Below are 24760 nucleotides of genomic sequence, written 5' to 3'. Positions count from 1 at the left end.
ATGGGAGTTCTCCTAGAATGTTAATATCTGAGAGATAATCATTCAAGGGTGAACAAAGAAGGGTTGAATTCGAGCTCTGACTCCTTCAATCAGCCACTTTTCACAATATGTTACCAATAATGACTAAAGAACTTCTCTTTAAAGATATAACAGTGTTTATGAAACTTAGCAAAATTAACAAAGTTAACAAATGCTTCACTCAATAAATAGCTATTCTAAAATCTAATTCTACCAAACAAAACACAAACAGCTTTGCACAGAGTTGGACACTTGCAGGGGAATGCGTGTATGTATGTATATATATGTGTGTGTGTGTGTGTGTGTGTGTGTTAATAGCAAGAGAGGAAGGAGGGAAAGCGATCGTGAGAGAGAGAGAAGCGGTTCTTTTTCCACAGAGAGCGCACGTATGGACGGCAGTCTGAAACGCACGTTGTCTGGTTTAAGATCGACAAATCAGTTTACTTTCTCACTCACGGCAGCACAAACACAGTAGTCCCGAGCGGGACAAACACAAAATAGTCTAGCGTGGTGAACACAACTAACAGGCAGCAAACAGGCAGCAGCGGAGCGTTAACTGCAGCATGACCGAAAGAAGCACAACCAGTTCGCCTCTGCTAGCCTCTCAGCTAACCCCGGCTCTCTGTTTAGATCCAAACGGAGCACCGAGTCCCGAATTGCTATTTAGGTTAAAGCGGAGAGAATCAGCGGGTCTGTCGGCCAGCTGAGTGAAGTGAAACCTGCGGAAAAAACACCGTGACCATCAAGGTAAAACAGGTCGGCGAAAACACGGCAGCTGGCTCTGAGTGGAGTGGCGGAGAGAACAGCAGACACGACTCGGCGAAGACGCGCGGGGCAGAGCCGGTCCACGTTATCCCGAAGTAACTTCATTTCCTCTTTCTCGGGGGAATTTGAGGACGCTGGTTGCAGCAGCGGTCTCTCTCGGGTCCAGGAATGTGTTCGGGTGAACACGGGCAAAGTCTCGTCTCGTCCGACGAGGGGAGTCTTCGATGAGGGGAAAACATGTTCGTGGGGTAGTCAAGCTAACTCACAGGGGAACAGGAGTTACCCCTAGCTCAGTGACATGGGAAAGACGTATATTTCGGGCGTGCTCGCTTATAAAGGGGTGGTGATGTCATGGCTGCGTCCTCAGGACGCTCCGCTGTGCAGGAGCGTCTCCGCCAATGAGGGACCGATATTGACTGCTCCCTGCTGAGGTGTGAAAATCGCAAAGCATTCTTGGAAATGGAGTTTGCTCCACCCTCATGGCAGGTCCATTACAGTTTTAATACGGAGCTCCGGAGCTCCAGCCTTCCTGAGTTTTTCCCTCATATAGGCTATAGTTTTTCTTAATCATTACTACAATATATGATTAGATGTGTAATAGTCTCCTCAGCCAAGTTAGAAAAAATATGTGCATGTATGAACAACAGCAATTGGAGAAGATGACAGGCAAAAAGTAATCATGTTAAATAATCATGATCTCAATATTGAACAAAAATTATTGTGATTATAATTTTTGCCATAAACAAGCACCCCTAAAAACAGCAAATTGTGATTTACATACATACACACACACACACACACACACACACACAGAGTTTAAATATGTATGTGATCAATTGTAAATATGTATGAAATGAATTATTTTCTGTAAGAAACTCTTACTTGAACATTTTTCAGTGTGCTCCTAAAGTTATATGTTATATGTATGCTCCTAATTTCTTTCATTTAGGAGCACATGCGCTCCTTGAAAAGAAGTAAGGATTGAACACTGCTGTCACATGTGTGAAAGCACTAAGTAAGTGGAGTGTGGCCAGTCCAAGGGCTTCTGTCACAGGCAGTAGATGTTTACTTTACCCATCCCCCCCCCTCCCATTCTCTCTCTCTCCCTCACAGTTGGAAGGACAGATTTCAAAGTGATCTTCTTGTGAAGAATCCTCATAAATCCCATAACTTTGGCCAAATCCTACATAAAAATATCATTTTTTTGTAGGAATTTTCGTCGCGAATCCATTGATACAGGTTTGAAAGTGGTGGGACTTATAGTTTAGACGCCAGATGCCCCAGTTTGGCACAAAGTCCATGCCCAGAATTTGCCTCCCCATTGGTTTACATTGTAAGGTGTAATGTCGCACTCCAACTTTCAGGGCTTACTAAATCTAAACCGTTCGAGTTATTACAAAGTTTTTAATAACTTTTGCTCAACACAGTGTGATAAGTCATGTATTAAAGTTTGAAGCCGATACCATTAACGCCCTAGGAGGAGATAGCGTTTATTCAACGTCCAAAATTGGCAAAAAAATCATACTTTGAAATTGACATTGCAGATTTCCTGTTAGATTTAGGTCAGGGGTGTCAGCGTATGATTTGTAGGTCTTGATGAGACGAATAATTGGGTTTTGGTTCGATCTCTCTACGACATTCCTACGGGCCGTAGTGGCCGTTTTAGATACATAGGTGGCGCTAGAGAGCACATTTTGGCACTTTGGGGTTTAATTTTTACATTTTATCAAATTTTTCACCATTCCTGATGTGCGTGCCAAATTTGGTGAGTTTTTGAGCATGTTTAGGGGGTCAAATTTAGAGTTAAAGTCGCGTAACAAGAAAGAAAGAATAATAATAATAATAATAAAGAAACAAACGCACGAAAAACAAGAGGGTCTTCGCCCTTTGGGCTCAGGCCCTAATTAAAGCTGCAAGCAGCGTTGGACGGGCCTTCGCGCCCTTGCGCATGTCGGGCCGCGGCGCAGTCAGTTGAGCTTGTGGGAACCAAGAAAACGTTTGGAGATGATCAGTGTGAGAGTCTTTTGACACACAATACTAACCAGTGTCTCTCTGTGAGCCCACCCCTCTGTTCGCAGACAATTATGAATTATGACATCAAAATATTGTTAACCTTAATCAGTAATTCAGGTACCAACTGTAGGAATCTGCGAAGAACACAGTTAATTATTTGCTATAATTATCAATTATCAATAATAATTAATTATAACAATTAACAGAATTATTAATATGAACTAACAGATACGAAGCACCACCCCGAAACCGGGGCCAATAACCGAACAGGATAATCTCATAAATGGGAGTTCACCTAGAATGTTAATATCTGCGAGATATCAACATTCAAGGGTGAACAAAGAAGGGTTGAATTTGAGCTCTGACTCCTTCAATCAGCCACTTTTCACAATATGTTACCAATAATGACTAAAGAACTTCTCTTTAAAGATATAACAGTGTTTATGAAACTTAGCAAAATTAACAAAGTTAACAAATGCTTCATTCAATAAATAGCTATTCTAAAATCTAATTCGACCAAATAAAACACAAACAGCTTTGCACAGGGTTGGACACTTGCAGGTTGGACACTTTTGTCCGACGTTATCTGACCATCAGATGTGCAAAACGATGTCGGTGCGTGTATCTGTGCGCACGTGAGTATGGTGTTAGTCACAAGAGAGGGAGGAGGGAGAGCGATCGTGAGAGAGAGAGAAGCGGTTCTTTTTCCACAGAGAGCGCACGTATGGACGGCAGTCTGTAACGCACGTTGTCTGGTTTAAGATCGACAAATCAGTTTACTTTCTCACTCACGGCAGCACAAACACAGTAGTCCCGAGCGGGACAAACACAAAATAGTCAAGCGTGGTGAACACAACTAACAGGCAGCAAACAGGCAGCAGCGGAGCGTTAACTGCAGCATGACCGAAAGAAGCACAACCAGTTAGCCTCTGCTAGCCTCTCAACTAACCCCGGCTCTCTGTTTAGATCCAAACGGAGCACCGAGTCCCGAATTGCTATTTAGGTTAAAGCGGAGAGAATCAGCGGGTCTGTCGGCCAGCTGAGTGAAGTGAAACCTGCGGAAAAAACACCGTGACCATCAAGGTAAAACAGGTCGGCGAAAACACGGCAGCTGGCTCTGAGTGGAGTGGCGGAGAGAACAGCAGACACGACTCGGCGAAGACGCGCGGGGCAGAGCCGGTCCACGTTATCCCGAAGTAACTTCATTTCCTCTTTCTCGGGGGAATTTGAGGACGCTGGTTGCAGCAGCGGTCTCTCTCGGGTCCAGGAATGTGTTCGGGTGAACACGGGCAAAGTCTCGTCTCGTCCGACGAGGGGAGTCTTCGATGAGGGGAAAACATGTTCGTGGGGTAGTTAAGCTAACTCACAGGGGAACAGGAGTTAACCCTAGTTCAGTGACATGGGAAAGACGTATATTTCGGGCGTGCTCGCTTATAAAGGGGTGGTGATGTCATGGCTGCGTCCTCAGGACGCTCCGCTGTGCAGGAGCGTCTCCGCCAATGAGGGACCGATATTGACTGCTCCCTGCTGAAGTGTGAAAATCGCAAAGCATCCTTGGAAATGGAGTTTGCTCCACCCTCATGGCAGGTCCATTACAGTTTTAATACGGAGCTCCGGAACTCCGGCCTTCCTGAGTTTTTCCCTCATATAGGCTATAGTTTTTATTAATCATTACTACAATATATGATTACATATGTAATAGTCTCCTCAGCCAAGTTAGAAAAAATATGTGCATGTATGAACAACAGCAATTGGAGAAGATGACAGTCAAAAAGTAATCATGTTAAATAATCATGATCTCAATATTGAACAAAAATGATTGTGATTATAATTTTTGCCATAATCAAGCACCCCTAAAAACAGCAAATTGTGATTTACATACACACACACACACACACACACACACACACACACACAGAGTTTAAATATGTATGTGATCAATTGTAAATATGTATGTAATGAATTGTTTTCTTTAAGAAACTCTTACTTGAACATTTTTCAGTGTGCTCCTAAAGTTATATGTATGCTCCTAATTTCTGTCGTTTAGGAGCACATGTACTCCTTGAAAAAAAGTAAGGATTGAACACTGCTGTCAGATATGTAGAAGCATTAAGTAACTGGAGTGTAGTGCAGTCCAAGGGCTTCTGTCACAGGCAGTAGATGTTTACTTTACCCATCCCCCCCCCTCCCATTCTCTCTCTCTCCCTCACAGTTGGAAGGAAAGATTTTAAAGTGATCTTCTTGTGAAAAATCCTCATAAATCCCATAACTTTGGCCAAATCCTACATAAAAATATCATTTTTTTGTAGGAATTTTCGTCGCGAATCCATTGATACAGGTTTGAAAGTGGTCGGACTTATAGTTTAGACGCCAGATGCCCCAGTTTGGCACAAAGTCCATGCCCAGAATTTGCCTCCCCATTGGTTTACATTGTAAGGTGTAATGTCGCACTCCAACTTTCAGGGCTTACTAAATCTAAACCGTTCGAGTTATTACAAAGTTTTTAATAACTTTTGCTCAACACAGTGTGATAAGTCATGTATTAAAGTTTGAAGCCGATACCATTAACGCCCTAGGAGGAGATAGCGTTTATTCAAAGTCCAAAATTGGCAAAAAAGCATACTTTGAAATTGACATAGCAGATTTCCTGTTGGATTTAGGTCAGGGGTGTCAGCGTATGATTTGTAGGTCTTGATGAGACGAATAATTGGGTTTTGGTTCGATCTCTCTACGACATTCCTACGGGCCGTGGTGGCCGTTTTAGATACATAGGTGGCGCTAGAGAGCACATTTTGGCACTTTGGGGTTTAATTTTTACATTTTATCAAATTTTGCACCATTCCTGATGTGCGTGCCAAATTTGGTGAGTTTTTGAGCATGTTTAGGGGGTCAAATTTAGAGTTAAAGTGGCGTAATAATAAAGAATAATAATAATTAAAGCTGCAAGCAGCGTTGAACGGGCCTTCGCGCCCTTGCGCACGTCGGGCCGCGGCGCAGTCAGTTGAGCTTGTGGGAACCAAGAAAACGTTTGGAGATGATCAGTGTGAGAGTCTTTTGACACACAATACTAAGCAGTGTCTCTCTGTGAGCCCACCCCTCTGTTCGCAGACAATTATGAATTATGACATCAAAATATTGTTAACCTTAATCAGTAATTCAGGTACCAACTGTAGGAATCTGCGAAGAACACAGTTAATTATTTGCTATAATTATCAATTATCAACAATAATTAAGTATAACAATTAACAGAATTATTAATATGAACTAACAGATACGAAGCACCACCCCGAAACCGGGACCAGTAACCGAGCAAGGTAGTCTCATAAATGGGAGTTCTCCTAGAATGTTAATATCTGAGAGATAATCATTCAAGGGTGAACAAAGAAGGGTTGAATTCGAGCTCTGACTCCTTCAATCAGCCACTTTTCACAATATGTTACCAATAATGACTAAAGAACTTCTCTTTAAAGATATAACAGTGTTTATGAAACTTAGCAAAATTAACAAAGTTAACAAATGCTTCTCTCAATAAATAGCTATTCTAAAATCTAATTCTACCAAACAAAACACAAACAGCTTTGCACAGAGTTGGACACTTGCAGGGTAATGCGTGTATGTATGTATGTATATATATGTGTGTGTGTGTGTGTGTGTGTGTGTGTTAATAGCAAGAGAGGAAGGAGGGAAAGCGATCGTGAGAGAGAGAGAAGCGGTTCTTTTTCCACAGAGAGCGCACGTATGGACGGCAGTCTGAAACGCACGTTGTCTGGTTTAAGATCGACAAATCAGTTTACTTTCTCACTCACGGCAGCACAAACACAGTAGTCCCGAGCGGGACAAACACAAAATAGTCTAGCGTGGTGAACACAACTAACAGGCAGCAAACAGGCAGCAGCGGAGCGTTAACTGCAGCATGACCGAAAGAAGCACAACCAGTTAGCCTCTGCTAGCCTCTCAGCTAACCCCGGCTCTCTGTTTAGATCCAAACGGAGCACCGAGTCCCGAATTGCTATTTAGGTTAAAGCGGAGAGAATCAGCGGGTCTGTCGGCCAGCTGAGTGAAGTGAAACCTGCGGAAAAAACACCGTGACCATCACGGTAAAACAGGTCGGCGAAAACACGGCAGCTGGCTCTGAGTGGAATGGCGGAGAGAACAGCAGACACGACTCGGCGAAGACGCGCGGGGCAGAGCCGGTCCACGTTATCCCGAAGTAACTTCATTTCCTCTTTCTCGGGGGAATTTGAGGACGCTGGTTGCAGCAGCGGTCTCTCTCGGGTCCAGGAATGTGTTCGGGTGAACACGGGCAAAGTCTCGTCTCGTCCGACGAGGGGAGCCTTCGATGAGGGGAAAACATGTTCGTGGGGTAGTCAAGCTAACTCACAGGGGAACAGGAGTTACCCCTAGCTCAGTGACATGGGAAAGACGTGTAGTTTGGGCGTGCTCGCTTATAAAGGGGTGGTGATGTCATGGCTGCGTCCTCAGGACGCTCCGCTGTGCAGGAGCGTCTCCGCCAATGAGGGACCGATGTTGACTGCTCCCTGCTGAGGTGTGAAAATCGCAAAGCATTCTTGGAAATGGAGTTTGCTCCACCCTCATGGCAGGTCCATTACAGTTTTAATACGGAGCTCCGGAACTCCAGCCTTCCTGAGTTTTTCCCTCATATAGGCTATAGTTTTTCTTAATCATTACTACAATATATGATTACATATGTAATAGTCTCCTCAGCCAAGTTAGAAAAAATATGTGCATGTATGAACAACAGCAATTGGAGAAGATGACAGTCAAAAAGTAATCATGTTAAATAATCATGATCTCAATATTGAACAAAAATGATTGTGATTATAATTTTTGCCATAATCAAGCACCCCTAAAAACAGCAAATTGTGATTTACATACACACACACACACACACACACACACAGAGTTTAAATATGTATGTGATCAATTGTAAATATGTATGAAATGAATTGTTTTCTGTAAGAAACTCTTACTTGAACATTTTTCAGTGTGCTCCTAAAGTTATATGTATGCTCCTAATTTCTTTCATTTAGGAGCACATGTGCTCCTTGAAAAGAAGTAAGGATTGAACACTGCTGTCACATGTGTGAAAGCACTAAGTAAGTGGAGTGTGGCCAGTCCAAGGGCTTCTGTCACAGGCAGTAGATGTTTACTTTACCCATCCCCCCCCTCCCATTCTCTCTCTCTCCCTCACAGTTGGAAGGAAAGATTTCAAAGTGATCTTCTTGTGAAAAATCCTCATAAATCCCATAACTTTGGCCAAATCCTACATAAAAATATCATTTTTTTGTAGGAATTTTCGTCGCGAATCCATTGATACAGGTTTGAAAGTGGTGGGACTCATAGTTTAGACGCCAGATGCCCCAGTTTGGCACAAAGTCCATGCCCAGAATTTGCCTCCCCATTGGATTACATTGTAAGGTGTAATGTCGCACTCCAACTTTCAGGGCTTACTAAATCTAAACCGTTCGAGTTATTACAAAGTTTTTAATAACTTTTGCTCAACACAGTGTGATAAGTCATGTATTCAAGTTTGAAGCCGATACCATTAACGCCCTAGGAGGAGATAGCGTTTATTCAAGGTCCAAAATTGGCAAAAAAATCATACTTTGAAATTGACATTGCAGATTTCCTGTTGGATTTAGGTCAGGGGTGTCAGCGTATGATTTGTAGGTCTTGATGAGACGAATAATTGGGTTTTGGTTCGATCTCTCTACGACATTCCTACGGGCCGTGGTGGCCGTTTTAGATACATAGGTGGCGCTAGAGAGCACATTTTGGCACTTTGGGGTTTAATTTTTACATTTTATCAAATTTTTCACCATTCCTGATGTGCGTGCCAAATTTGGTGAGTTTTTGAGCATGTTTAGGGGGTCAAATTTAGAGTTAAAGTCGCGTAACAAGAAAGAAAGAATAATAATAATTAAAGCTGCAAGCAGCGTTGGACGGGCCTTCGCACCCTTGCGCACAGCGAGCCGCGGCGCAGTCAGTTGAGCTTGTGGGAACCAAGAAAACGTTTGGAGATGATTAGTGTGAGAGTCTTTTGACACACAATACTAACCAGTGTCTCTCTGTGAGCCCACCCCTCTGTTCACAGACAATTATGAATTATGAAATCAAAATATTGTTAACCTTAATCAATAATTCAGGTACCAACTGTAGGGTCTGCGAAGAACACAGTTAATTATTTGCTATAATTATCAATTATCAATAATAATTAATTATAACAATTAACAGAATTATTAATATGAACTAACAGATACGAAGCACCACCCCGAAACCGGGACCAGTAACCGAGCAAGGTAGTCTCATAAATGGGAGTTCTCCTAGAATGTTAATATCTGAGAGATAATCATTCAAGGGTGAACAAAGAAGGGTTGAATTCGAGCTCTGACTCCTTCAATCAGCCACTTTTCACAATATGTTACCAATAATGACTAAAGAACTTCTCTTTAAAGATATAACAGTGTTTATGAAACTTAGCAAAATTAACAAAGTTAACAAATGCTTCACTCAATAAATAGCTATTCTAAAATCTAATTCTACCAAACAAAACACAAACAGCTTTGCACAGAGTTGGACACTTGCAGGGGAATGCGTGTATGTATGTATGTATATATATGTGTGTGTGTGTGTGTGTGTTAATAGCAAGAGAGGAAGGAGGGAGAGCGATCGTGAGAGAGAGAGAAGCGGTTCTTTTTCCACAGAGAGCGCACGTATGGACGGCAGTCTGTAACGCACGTTGTCTGGTTTAAGATCGACAAATCAGTTTACTTTCTCACTCACGGCAGCACAAACACAGTAGTCCCGAGCGGGACAAACACAAAATAGTCTAGCGTGGTGAACACAACTAACAGGCAGCAAACAGGCAGCAGCGGAGCGTTAACTGCAGCATGACCGAAAGAAGCACAACCAGTTCGCCTCTGCTAGCCTCTCAGCTAACCCCGGCTCTCTGTTTAGATCCAAACGGAGCACCGAGTCCCGAATTGCTATTTAGGTTAAAGCGGAGAGAATCAGCGGGTCTGTCGGCCAGCTGAGTGAAGTGAAACCTGCGGAAAAAACACCGTGACCATCAAGGTAAAACAGGTCGGCGAAAACACGGCAGCTGGCTCTGAGTGGAGTGGCGGAGAGAACAGCAGAGACAACTCGGCGAAGACGCGCAGGGCAGAGCCGGTCCACGTTATCCCGAAGTAACTTCATTTCCTCTTTCTCGGGGGAATTTGAGGACGCTGGTTGCAGCAGCGGTCTCTCTCGGGTCCAGGAATGTGTTCGGGTGAACACGGGCAAAGTCTCGTCTCGTCCGACGAGGGGAGTCTTCGATGAGGGGAAAACATGTTCGTGGGGTAGTCAAGCTAACTCACAGGGGAACAGGAGTTACCCCTAGCTCAGTGACATGGGAAAGACGTGTAGTTTGGGCGTGCTCGCTTATAAAGGGGTGGTGATGTCATGGCTGCGTCCTCAGGACGCTCCGCTGTGCAGGAGCGTCTCCGCCAATGAGGGACCGATGTTGACTGCTCCCTGCTGAAGTGTGAAAATCGCAAAGCATCCTTGGAAATGGAGTTTGCTCCACCCTCATGGCAGGTCCATTACAGTTTTAATACGGAGCTCCGGAACTCCAGCCTTCCTGAGTTTTTCCCTCATATAGGCTATAGTTTTTCTTAATCATTACTACAATATATGATTACATATGTAATAGTCTCCTCAGCCAAGTTAGAAAAAGTATGTGCATGTATGAACAACAGCAATTGGAGAAGATGACAGTCAAAAAGTAATCATGTTAAATAATCATGATCTCAATATTGAACAAAAATGATTGTGATTATAATTTTTGCCATAATCAAGCACCCCTAAAAACAGCAAATTGTGATTTACATACACATACACACACACACACACACACACACACACACACACACACAGTTTAAATATGTATGTGATAAATTGTAAATATGTATGTAATGAATAGTTTTCTTTAAGAAACTCTTACTTGAACATTTTTCAGTGTGCTCCTAAAGTTATATGTATGCTCCTAATTTCTGTCATTTAGGAGCACATGTACTCCTTGAAAAAAAAGTAAGGATTGAACACTGCTGTCACTGCTGCAGTCCAAGGGCTTCTGTCACAGGCAGTAGATGTTTACTTTACCCATCCCCCCCCTCCCATTCTCTCTCTCTCCCTCACAGTTGGAAGGAAAGATTTTAAAGTGATCTTCTTGTGGAAAATCCTCATAAATCCCATAACTTTGGCCAAATCCTACATAAAAATATCATTTTTTTGTAGGAATTTTCGTCACGAATCCATTGATACAGGTTTGAAAGTGGTCGGACTTATAGTTTAGACGCCAGATGCCCCAGTTTGGCACAAAGTCCATGCCCAGAATTTGCCTCCCCATTGATTTGCATTGTAAGGTGTAATGTCGCACTCCAACTTTCAGGGCTTACTAAATCTAAACCGTTCGAGTTATTACAAAGTTTTTAATAACTTTTGCTCAACACAGTGTGATAAGTCATGTATTAAAGTTTGAAGCCGATACCATTAACGCCCTAGGAGGAGATAGCGTTTATTCAAGGTCCAAAATTGGCAAAAAATCATACTTTGAAATGGACATTGCAGATTTCCTGTTGGATTTAGGTCAGGGGTGTCAGCGTATGATTTGTAGGTCTTGATGAGACGAATAATTGAGTTTTGGTTCGATCTCTCTACGACATTCCTACGGGCCGTGGCGGCCGTTTTAGATACATAGGTGGCGCTCTCGAGCACATTTTGGCACTTTGGGGTTTAACTTTTACATTTTATCAAATTTTTCACCATTCCTGATGTGCGTGCCAAATTTGGTGAGTTTTTGAGCATGTTTAGGGGGTCAAATTTAGAGTTAAAGTGGCGTAATAATAAAGAATAATAATAATAATAATAATAATAAGAAAGAAACAAACACACGAAAAACAAGAGGGTCTTCGCCCTTTGGGCTCAGGCCCTAATAATAAAGAAACAAACGCACGAAAAACAAGAGGGTCTTCGCCCTTTGGGCTCAGGCCCTAATTAAAGCTGCAAGCAGCGTTGGACGGGCCTTCGCGCCCTTGCGCATGTCGGGCCGCGGCGCAGTCAGTTGAGCTTGTGGGAACCAAGAAAACGTTTGGAGATGATCAGTGTGAGAGTCTTTTGACACACAATACTAACCAGTGTCTCTCTGTGAGCCCACCCCTCTGTTCGCAGACAATTATGAATTATGACATCAAAATATTGTTAACCTTAATCAGTAATTCAGGTACCAACTGTAGGAATCTGCGAAGAACACAGTTAATTATTTGCTATAATTATCAATTATCAATAATAATTAATTATAACAATTAACAGAATTATTAATATGAACTAACAGATACGAAGCACCACCCCGAAACCGGGGCCAATAACCGAACAGGATAATCTCATAAATGGGAGTTCACCTAGAATGTTAATATCTGCGAGATATCAACATTCAAGGGTGAACAAAGAAGGGTTGAATTCGAGCTCTGACTCCTTCAATCAGCCACTTTTCACAATATGTTACCAATAATGACTAAAGAACTTCTCTTTAAAGATATAACAGTGTTTATGAAACTTAGCAAAATTAACAAAGTTAACAAATGCTTCATTCAATAAATAGCTATTCTAAAATCTAATTCGACCAAATAAAACACAAACAGCTTTGCACAGGGTTGGACACTTGCAGGTTGGACACTTTTGTCCGACGTTATCTGACCATCAGATGTGCAAAACGATGTCGGTGCGTGTATCTGTGCGCACGTGAGTATGGTGTTAGTCACAAGAGAGGGAGGAGGGAGAGCGATCGTGAGAGAGAGAGAAGCGGTTCTTTTTCCACAGAGAGCGCACGTATGGACGGCAGTCTGTAACGCACGTTGTCTGGTTTAAGATCGACAAATCAGTTTACTTTCTCACTCACGGCAGCACAAACACAGTAGTCCCGAGCGGGACAAACACAAAATAGTCAAGCGTGGTGAACACAACTAACAGGCAGCAAACAGGCAGCAGCGGAGCGTTAACTGCAGCATGACCGAAAGAAGCACAACCAGTTCGCCTCTGCTAGCCTCTAAACTAACCCCGGCTCTCTGTTTAGATCCAAACGGAGCACCGAGTCCCGAATTGCTATTTAGGTTAAAGCGGAGAGAATCAGCGGGTCTGTCGGCCAGCTGAGTGAAGTGAAACCTGCGGAAAAAACACCGTGACCATCAAGGTAAAACAGGTCGGCGAAAACACGGCAGCTGGCTCTGACTGGAGTGGCGGAGAGAACAGCAGAGATGACTCGGCGAAGACGCGCAGGGCAGAGCCGGTCCACGTTATCCCGAAGTAACTTCATTTCCTCTTTCTCGGGGGAATTTGAGGACGCTGGTTGCAGCAGCGGTCTCTCTCGGGTCCAGGAATGTGTTCGGGTGAACACGGGCAAAGTCTCGTCTCGTCCGACGAGGGGAGTCTTCGATGAGGGGAAAACATGTTCGTGGGGTAGTCAAGCTAACTCACAGGGGAACAGGAGTTAACCCTAGTTCAGTGACATGGGAAAGACGTATATTTCGGGCGTGCTCGCTTATAAAGGGGTGGTGATGTCATGGCTGCGTCCTCAGGACGCTCCGCTGTGCAGGAGCGTCTCCGCCAATGAGGGACCGATATTGACTGCTCCCTGCTGAAGTGTGAAAATCGCAAAGCATCCTTGGAAATGGAGTTTGCTCCACCCTCATGGCAGGTCCATTACAGTTTTAATACGGAGCTCCGGAACTCCGGCCTTCCTGAGTTTTTCCCTCATATAGGCTATAGTTTTTCTTAATCATTACTACAATATATGATTACATATGTAATAGTCTCCTCAGCCAAGTTAGAAAAAATATGTGCATGTATGAACAACAGCAATTGGAGAAGATGACAGTCAAAAAGTAATCATGTTAAATAATCATGATCTCAATATTGAACAAAAATGATTGTGATTATAATTTTTGCCATAATCAAGCACCCCTAAAAACAGCAAATTGTGATTTACACACACACACACACACACACACACACACACACACACACACACACAGAGTTTAAATATGTATGTGATCAATTGTAAATATGTATGTAATGAATTGTTTTCTTTAAGAAACTCTTACTTGAACATTTTTCAGTGTGCTCCTAAAGTTATATGTATGCTCCTAATTTCTGTCGTTTAGGAGCACATGTACTCCTTGAAAAAAAGTAAGGATTGAACACTGCTGTCAGATATGTAGAAGCATTAAGTAACTGGAGTGTAGTGCAGTCCAAGGGCTTCTGTCACAGGCAGTAGATGTTTACTTTACCCATCCCCCCCCTCCCATTCTCTCTCTCTCCCTCACAGTTGGAAGGAAAGATTTTAAAGTGATCTTCTTGTGAAAAATCCTCATAAATCCCATAACTTTGGCCAAATCCTACATAAAAATATCATGATTTTGTAGGAATTTTCGTCGCGAATCCATTGATACAGGTTTGAAAGTGGTCGGACTTATAGTTTAGACGCCAGATGCCCCAGTTTGGCACAAAGTCCATGCCCAGAATTTGCCTCCCCATTGGTTTACATTGTAAGGTGTAATGTCGCACTCCAACTTTCAGGGCTTACTAAATCTAAACCGTTCGAGTTATTACAAAGTTTTTAATAACTTTTGCTCAACACAGTGTGATAAGTCATGTATTAAAGTTTGAAGCCGATACCATTAACGCCCTAGGAGGAGATAGCGTTTATTCAAAGTCCAAAATTGGCAAAAAAGCATACTTTGAAATTGACATAGCAGATTTCCTGTTGGATTTAGGTCAGGGGTGTCAGCGTATGATTTGTAGGTCTTGATGAGACGAATAATTGGGTTTTGGTTCGATCTCTCTACGACATTCCTACGGGCCGTGGTGGCCGTTTTAGATACATAGGTGGCGCTAGAGAGCACATTTTGGCACTTTGGGGTTTAATTTTTACATTTTATCAAATTTTTCACCATTCCTGATGTGCGTGCCAAATTTGGTGAGTTTTTGAGCATGTTTAGGGGGTCAAATTTAGAGTTAAAGTGGCGTAACAAGAAAGAATAATAATAATAATAATAATAAGAAAGAAACAAACACACGAAAAACAATAGGGTCTTCGCCCTTTGGGCTCAGGCCCTAATAATAATAAGAAACAAACAAACACACGAAAAACAATAGGGTCTTCGCCCTTTGGGCTCAGGCCCTAATTAAAGCTGCAAGCAGCGTTGGACGGGCCTTCGCGCCCTTGCGCACAGCGAGCCGCGGCGCAGTCAGTTGAGCTTGTGGGAACCAAGAAAACGTTTGGAGATGATTAGTGTGAGAGTCTTTTGACACACAATACTAACCAGTGTCTCTCTGTGAGCCCACCCCTCTGTTCACAGACAATTATGAATTATGAAATCAAAATATTGTTAACCTTAATCAATAATTCAGGTACCAACTGTAGGGTCTGCGAAGAACACAGTTAATTATTTGCTATAATTATCAATCATCAATAATAATTAATTATAACAATTAACAGAATTATTAATATGAACTAACAGATACGAAGCACCACCCCGAAACCGGGACCAGTAACCGAGCAAGGTAGTCTCATAAATGGGAGTTCTCCTAGAATGTTAATATCTGAGAGATAATCATTCAAGGGTGAACAAAGAAGGGTTGAATTCGAGCTCTGACTCCTTCAATCAGCCACTTTTCACAATATGTTACCAATAATGACTAAAGAACTTCTCTTTACAGATATAACAGTGTTTATGAAACTTAGCAAAATTAACAAAGTTAACAAATGCTTCACTCAATAAATAGCTATTCTAAAATCTAATTCTACCAAACAAAACACAAACAGCTTTGCACAGGGTTGGACACTTGCAGGGGAATGCGTGTATGTATGTATGTATATATATGTGTGTGTGTGTGTGTGTGTTAATAGCAAGAGAGGAAGGACGGAAAGCGATCGTGAGAGAGAGAGAAGCGGTTCTTTTTCCACAGAGAGCGCACGTATGGACGGCAGTCTGTAACGCACGTTGTCTGGTTTAAGATCGACAAATCAGTTTACTTTCTCACTCACGGCAGCACAAACACAGTAGTCCCGAGCGGGACAAACACAAAATAGTCTAGCGTGGTGAACACAACTAACAGGCAGCAGCGGAGCGTTAACTGCAGCATGACCGAAAGAAGCACAACCAGTTCGCCTCTGCTAGCCTCTCAGCTAACCCCGGCTCTCTGTTTAGATCCAAACGGAGCACCGAGTCCCGAATTGCTATTTAGGTTAAAGCGGAGAGAATCAGCGGGTCTGTCGGCCAGCTGAGTGAAGTGAAACCTGCGGAAAAAACACCGTGACCATCACGGTAAAACAGGTCGGCGAAAACATGGCAGCTGGCTCTGAGTGGAGTGGCGGAGAGAACAGCAGACACGACTCGGCGAAGACGCGCGGGGCAGAGCCGGTCCACGTTATCCCGAAGTAACTTCATTTCTTCTTTCTCGGGGGAATTTGAGGACGCTGGTTGCAGCAGTGGTCTCTCTCGGGTCCAGGAATGTGTTCGGGTGAACACGGGCAAAGTCTCGTCTCGTCCGACGAGGGGAGTCTTCGATGAGGGGAAAACATGTTCGTGGGGTAGTCAAGCTAACTCACAGGGGAACAGGAGTTACCCCTAGCTCAGTGACATGGGAAAGACGTGTAGTTTGGGCGTGCTCGCTTATAAAGGGGTGGTGATGTCATGGCTGTGTCCTCGAGACGCTCCGCTGTACAGGAGCGTCTCCGCCAATGAGGGACCGATATTGACTGCTCCCTGCTGAAGTGTGAAAATCGCAAAGCATCCTCGGAAATGGAGTTTGCTCCACCCTCATGGCAGGTCCATTACAGTTTTAATACGGAGCTCCGGAACTCCGGCCTTCCTGAGTTTTTCCCTCATATAGGCTATAGTTTTTCTTAATCATTACTACAATATATGATTACATATGTAATAGTCTCCTCAGCCAAGTTAGAAAAAATATGTGCATGTATGAACAACAGCAATTGGAGAAGATGACAGTCAAAAAGTAATCATGTTAAATAATCATGATCTCAATATTGAACAAAAATGATTGTGATTATAATATTTGCCATAATCAAGCACCCCTAAAAACAGCAAATTGTGATTTACATACACACACACACACACACACACACACACACACAGAGTTTAAATATGTATGTGATCAATTGTAAATATGTATGTAATGAATTGTTTTCTTTAAGAAACTCTTACTTGAACATTTTTCAGTGTGCTCCTAAAGTTATATGTATGCTCCTAATTTCTGTCGTTTAGGAGCACATGTACTCCTTGAAAAAAAGTAAGGATTGAACACTGCTGTCAGATATGTAGAAGCATTAAGTAACTGGAGTGTAGTGCAGTCCAAGGGCTTCTGTCACAGGCAGTAGATGTTTACTTTACCCATCCCCCCCCTCCCATTCTCTCTCTCTCCCTCACAGTTGGAAGGAAAGATTTCAAAGTGATCTTCTTGTGGAAAATCCTCATAAATCCCATAACTTTGGCCAAATCCTACATAAAAATATCATTTTTTTGTAGGAATTTTCGTCGCGAATCCATTGATACAGGTTTGAAAGTGGTGGGACTCATAGTTTAGACGCCAGATGCCCCAGTTTGGCACAAAGTCCATGCCCAGAATTTGCCTCCCCATTGGTTTACATTGTAAGGTGTAATGTCGCACTCCAACTTTCAGGGCTTACTAAATCTAAACCGTTCGAGTTATTACAAAGTTTTTAATAACTTTTGCTCAACACAGTGTGATAAGTCATGTATTAAAGTTTGAAGCCGATACCATTAACGCCCTAGGAGGAGATAGCGTTTATTCAAAGTCCAAAATTGGCAAAAAAGCGTACTTTGAAAATGACATAGCAGATTTCCTGTTGGATTTAGGTCAGGGGTGTCAGCATATGATTTGTAGGTCTTGATGAGACGAATAATTGGGTTTTGGTTCGATCTCTCTACGACATTCCTACGGGCCGTGGCGGCCGTTTTAGATACATAGGTGGCGCTAGAGAGCACATTTTGGCACTTTGGGGTTTAATTTTTACATTTTATCAAATTTTTCACCATTCCTGATGTGCGTGCCAAATTTGGTGAGTTTTTGAGCATGTTTAGGGGGTCAAATTTAGAGTTAAAGTCGCGTAACAAGAAAGAAAGAATAATTAAAGCTGCAAGCAGCGTTGGACGGGCCTTCGCGCCCTTGCGCACAGCGAGCCGCGGCGCAGTCAGTTGAGCTTGTGGGAACCAAGAAAACGTTTGGAGATGATTAGTGTGAGAGTCTTTTGACACACAATACTAACCAGTGTCTCTCTGTGAGCCCACCCCTCTGTTCACAGACAATTATGAATTATGAAATCAAAATATTGTTAACCTTAATCAATAATTCAGGTACCAACTGTAGGGTCTGCGAAGAACACAGTTAATTATTTGCTATAATTATCAATTATCAATAATAATTAATTATAACAATTAACAGAATTATTAATATGAACTAACAGATACGAAGCACCACCCCAAAACCGGGACCAGTAACCGAGCAAGGTAGTCTCATAAATGGGAGTTCTCCTTGAATGTTAATATCTGAGAGATAATCATTCAAGGGTGAACAAAGAAGGGTTGAATTCGAGCTCTGACTCCTTCAATCAGCCACTTTTCACAATATGTTACCAATAATGACTAAAGAACTTCTCTTTAAAGATATAACAGTGTTTATGAAACTTAGCAAAATTAACAAAGTTAACAAATGCTTCACTCAATAAATAGCTATTCTAAAATCTAATTCTACCAAACAAAACACAAACAGCTTTGCACAGAGTTGGACACTTGCAGGGGAATGCGTGTATGTATGTATGTATATATATATGTGTGTGTGTGTGTGTGTTAATAGCAAGAGAGGAAGGAGGGAAAGCGATCGTGAGAGAGAGAGAAGCGGTTCTTTTTCCACAGAGAGCGCACGTATGGACGGCAGTCTGTAACGCACGTTGTCTGGTTTAAGATCGACAAATCAGTTTACTTTCTCACTCACGGCAGCACAAACACAGTAGTCCCGAGCGGGACAAACACAAAATAGTCAAGCGTGGTGAACACAACTAACAGGCAGCAAACAGGCAGCAGCGGAGCGTTAACTGCAGCATGACCGAAAGAAGCACAACCAGTTAGCCTCTGCTAGCCTCTCAGCCAACCCCGACTTTCTGTTTAGATCCAAACGGAGCACCGAGTCCCGAATTGCTATTTAGGTTAAAGCGGAGAGAATCAGCGGGTCTGTCGGCCAGCTGAGTGAAGTGAAACCTGCGGAAAAAACACCGTGACCATCAAGGTAAAACAGGTCGGCGAAAACACGGCAGCTGGCTCTGAGTGGAGTGGCGGAGAGAACAGCAGAGATGACTCGGCGAAGACGCGCAGGGCAGAGCCGGTCCACGTTATCCCGAAGTAACTTCATTTCCTCTTTCTCGGGGGAATTTGAGGACGCTGGTTGCAGCAGCGGTCTCTCTCGGGTCTAGGAATGTGTTCGGGTGAACACGGGCAAAGTCTCGTCTCGTCCGACGAGGGGAGTCTTCGATGAGGGGAAAACATGTTCGTGGGGTAGTCAAGCTAACTCACAGGGGAACAGGAGTTACCCCTAGCTCAGTGACATGGGAAAGACGTATATTTCGGGCGTGCTCGCTTATAAAGGGGTGGTGATGTCATGGCTGCGTCCTCAGGACGCTCCGCTGTGCAGGAGCGTCTCCGCCAATGAGGGACCGATGTTGACTGCTCCCTGCTGAAGTGTGAAAATCGCAAAGCATCCTTGGAAATGGAGTTTGCTCCACCCTCATGGCAGGTCCATTACAGTTTTAATACGGAGCTCCGGAACTCCAGCCTTCCTGAGTTTTTCCCTCATATAGGCTATAGTTTTTCTTAATCATTACTACAATATATGATTACATATGTAATAGTCTCCTCAGCCAAGTTAGAAAAAATATGTGCATGTATGAACAACAGCAATTGGAGAAGATGACAGTCAAAAAGTAATCATGTTAAATAATCATGATCTCAATATTGAACAAAAATGATTGTGATTATAATTTTTGCCATAATCAAGCACCCCTAAAAACAGCAAATTGTGATTTACATACACACACACACACACATACACACACACACACAAACACACACACACACACACACACACACAGTTTAAATATGTATGTGATAAATTGTAAATATGTATGTAATGAATTGTTTTCTTTAAGAAACTCTTACTTGAACATTTTTCAGTGTGCTCCTAAAGTTATATGTATGCTCCTAATTTCTGTCATTTAGGAGCACATGTACTCCTTGAAAAAAAGTAAGGATTGCACACTGCTGTCACTGCTGCAGTCCAAGGGCTTCTGTCACAGGCAGTAGATGTTTACTTTACCCATCCCCCCCCTCCCATTCTCTCTCTCTCCCTCACAGCTGCAGAGAAGATTTTAGTGTACTCTACTTGTGAAATATGCTCATAAATCCCATAACTTTGGCCAAATCCTACATAAAAATATCATTTTTTTGTAGGAATTTTCGTCGCGAATCCATTGATACAGGTTTGAAAGTGGTCGGACTTATAGTTTAGACGCCAGATGCCCCAGTTTGGCACAAAGGCCATGCCCAGAATTTGCCTCCCCATTGGTTTACATTGTAAGGTGTAATGTCGCACTCCAACTTTCAGGGCTTACTAAATCTAAACCGTTCGAGTTATTACAAAGTTTTTAATAACTTTTGCTCAACACAGTGTGATAAGTCATGTATTCAAGTTTGAAGCCGATACCATTAACGCCCTAGGAGGAGATAGCGTTTATTCAAGGTCCAAAATTGGCAAAAAATCATACTTTGAAATGGACATTGCAGATTTCCTGTTGGATTTAGGTCAGGGGTGTCAGCGTATGATTTGTAGGTCTTGATGAGACGAATAATTGGGTTTTGGTTCGATCTCTCTACGACATTCCTACGGGCCGTGGCGGCCGTTTTAGATACATAGGTGGCGCTAGAGAGCACATTTTGGCACTTTGGGGTTTAATTTTTACATTTTATCAAATTTTTCACCATTCCTGATGTGCGTGCCAAATTTGGTGAGTTTTTGAGCATGTTTAGGGGGTCAAATTTAGAGTTAAAGTGGCGTAATAATAAAGAATAATAATAATTAAAGCTGCAAGCAGCGTTGGACGGGCCTTCGCGCCCTTGCGCACAGCGGGCCGCGGCGCAGTCACCTAAGCTCCTGGGAACCAAGAAAACATTTGGAGATGATCAGTGTGAGAGTCTTGACGCACAATACTAACCAGTGTCTCTCTGTGAGCCCACCCCTCTGTTCACAGACAATTATGGATTACGAAATCAAAATATTGTTAACCTTAACAACCTTATCAACTTTCAAGGGTGAACAAAGAAGGGTTGAATTCAAGCTCTGACTCCTTCAATTAGCCACATCTCACAATATGTTACACACAATAATGACAAAAGAACTTCTCTTTAAAGATATAACATTGTTTATTAAACTTAGCAAAATTAACAAAGTTAACAAATACTTCATTCAATAAACAGCTATTCTAAAATCTAATTCTACCAAACAAAACACAAACAGCTTTGCACAGAGTTGGACACTTGCAGGGGAATGCGTATATGTATGTATGTAAAGATGTGTGTGTGAGAGAGATGACGACGGGGCCTGACGTGATGACGTCGAAGGTCTGCGACGCGGACGTGACTGTGGGAGTATGTAACGTCACGCGAGACTCGATGGCATTAGTACGGCGGTGTCTTACAAGGTGACTGGTGGTCGGCGTCTTGCCCTCACCCAATTCCGTGAAAAACACACGTGTCTGATGGCGGATAACGAAAGACAAAGCAAAGCTTTGTCTGATGTTATCTGACCGTCAGATGTGCAAAAAGATGTCGGTGCGTGTGTCTGTGCGCGCGTGTGAGTGTGTGTGTTAGTCGCAAGAGAGGGAGGAGGGAAAGCGATCGTGAGAGGGAGAGAAGCTTTTGTCCACAGAGAGCGCACGTACGGACGGCAGTCTGTAACGTACGTTGTCTGGTTTCTGATCGACAAATCAATTTACTTTCTCACTCACGGTGGCACAAAAGAAGCAGTTGTCCCGACCGGGAAAAACACAAAATAGTCTAGCGTGGTGAACACAACTAACAGGAAGCAAACTTAAAATACTCCTCACAGTAAAGCAGAGAAAAATGGACTCGGCGGTCCGTCAACTCACACAACAAGAACAATAGCAATAAAGCTAAAAAGGCTAAATGCTAAACAACAGCAACTGATGCTGAAAAGAACACACAACTAACACTGCCTATGCCCAGATTTATGCCTCTTACTTGGTCGCTTCAGAAAGTGCGCAGGTTGTGTGTGTGTGTGTAGTCCGTCTTAATGTCCATCTTTGTTCTTGGCTCGGAGGCAGACGGTGCCGTTCTCGCACGTCAGCGAAAACAAGGCAGCTGGCTCTGAGTGGAATGGCGGAGAGAGCAGCAGAGACGACTCGGCGAAGACGCGCAGGGCAGAGCCGGTCCACGTTATCCCGAAGTAACTTCATTTCTTCTTTCTCGAGGGAATTTGAGGACGCTGGTTGCAGCAGCGGTCTCTCTCGGATCCAGGAATGTGTTCGGGTGAACACGGGCAAAGTCTCGTCTCGTCCGATGAGGGGAAAACATGTTCGTGGGGTAGTTAAGCTAACTCACAGGGGAACAGGAGTTACCCCTAGCTCAGTGACATGGGAAAGACGTGTAGTTTGGGCGTGCTCGCTTATAAAGGGGTGGTGATGTCATGGCTGTGTCCTCGAGACGCTCCGCTGTACAGGAGCGTCTCCGCCAATGAGGGACCAATGTGGACTGCTCCCTGCTGAGGTGTGAAAATCGCAAAGCATCCTTGGAAATGGAGTTTGCTCCACCCTCTGTCACAGGCAGTAGATGTTTACTTTACCCATCCCCCCCCCTCCCATTCTCTCTCTCTCCCTCACAGTTGGAAGGAAAGATTTCAAAGTGATCTTCTTGTGGAAAATCCTCATAAATCCCATAACTTTGGCCAAATCCTACATAAAAATATCATTTTTTTGTAGGAATTTTCGTCGCGAATCCATTGATACAGGTTTGAAAGTGGTGGGACTTATAGTTTAGACGCCAGATGCCCCAGTTTGGCACAAAGTCCATGCCCAGAATTTGCCTCCCCATTGGTTTACATTGTAAGGTGTAATGTCGCACTCCAACTTTCAGGGCTTACTAAATCTAAACCGTTCGAGTTATTACAAAGTTTTTAATAACTTTTGCTCAACACAGTGTGATAAGTCATGTATTCAAGTTTGAAGCCGATACCATTAACGCCCTAGGAGGAGATAGCGTTTATTCAAGGTCCAAAATTGGCAAAAAATCATACTTTGAAATTGACATTGCGGATTTCCTGTTGGATTTAGGTCAGGGGTGTCAGCGTATGATTTGTAGGTCTTGATGAGACGAATAATTGAGTTTTGGTTCGATCTCTCTACGACATTCCTACGGGCCGTGGCGGCCGTTTTAGATACATAGGTGGCGCTAGAGAGCACATTTTGGCACTTTGGGGTTTAATTATTACATTTTATCAAATTTTTCACCATTCCTGATGTGCGTGCCAAATTTGGTGAGTTTTTGAGCATGTTCAGGGGGTCAAATTTAGAGTTAAAGTGGCGTAACAAGAAAGAATAATAATAATAAAGAAACAAACACACGAAAAACAATAGGGTCTTCGCCCTTTGGGCTCAGGCCCTAATAATAAGAAAGAAACAAACGGACGAAAAACAATAGGGTCTTTGCCCTTTGGGCTCAGGCCCTAATTAAAGCTGCAAGCAGCGTTGGACGGGCCTTCGCGCCCTTGCGCACAGCGAGCCGCGGCGCAGTCAGTTGAGCTTGTGGGAACCAAGAAAACGTGTGGAGATGATCAGTGTGAGAGTCTTTTGACACACAATACTAACCAGTGTCTCTCTGTGAGCCCACCCCTCTGTTCACAGACAATTATGAATTATGAAATCAAAATATTGTTAACCTTAATCAATAATTCAGGTACCAACTGTAGGGTCTGCGAAGAACACAGTTAATTATTTGCTATAATTATCAATTATCAATAATAATTAATTATAACAATTAACAGAATTATTAATATGAACTAACAGATACGAAGCACCACCCCGAAACCGGGACCAGTAACCGAGCAAGGTAGTCTCATAAATGGGAGTTCTCCTAGAATGTTAATATCTGAGAGATAATCATTCAAGGGTGAACAAAGAAGGGTTGAATTCGAGCTCTGACTCCTTCAATCAGCCACTTTTCACAATATGTTACCAATAATGACTAAAGAACTTCTCTTTAAAGATATAACAGTGTTTATGAAACTTAGCAAAATTAACAAAGTTAACAAATGCTTCACTCAATAAATAGCTATTCTAAAATCTAATTCTACCAAACAAAACACAAACAGCTTTGCACAGAGTTGGACACTTGCAGGGGAATGCGTGTATGTATGTATGTATATATATGTGTGTGTGTGTGTGTGTTAATAGCAAGAGAGGAAGGAGGGAAAGCGATCGTGAGAGAGAGAGAAGCGGTTCTTTTTCCACAGAGAGCGCACGTATGGACGGCAGTCTGTAACGCACGTTGTCTGGTTTAAGATCGACAAATCAGTTTACTTTCTCACTCACGGCAGCACAAACACAGTAGTCCCGAGCGGGACAAACACAAAATAGTCTAGCGTGGTGAACACAACTAACAGGCAGCAAACAGGCAGCAGCGGAGCGTTAACTGCAGCATGACCGAAAGAAGCACAACCAGTTAGCCTCTGCTAGCCTCTCAGCTAACCCCGGCTCTCTGTTTAGATCCAAACGGAGCACCGAGTCCCGAATTGCTATTTAGGT

The sequence above is a fragment of the Thunnus albacares genome, chromosome 2 (genome assembly GCF_914725855.1).
Source record: "Thunnus albacares chromosome 2, fThuAlb1.1, whole genome shotgun sequence".
NCBI classification, from domain to species: Eukaryota; Metazoa; Chordata; class Actinopteri; order Scombriformes; family Scombridae; genus Thunnus; species Thunnus albacares.
The sequence above is the reverse complement of the archived record's forward strand: the minus strand, read 5'-3'. Positions refer to the sequence as shown.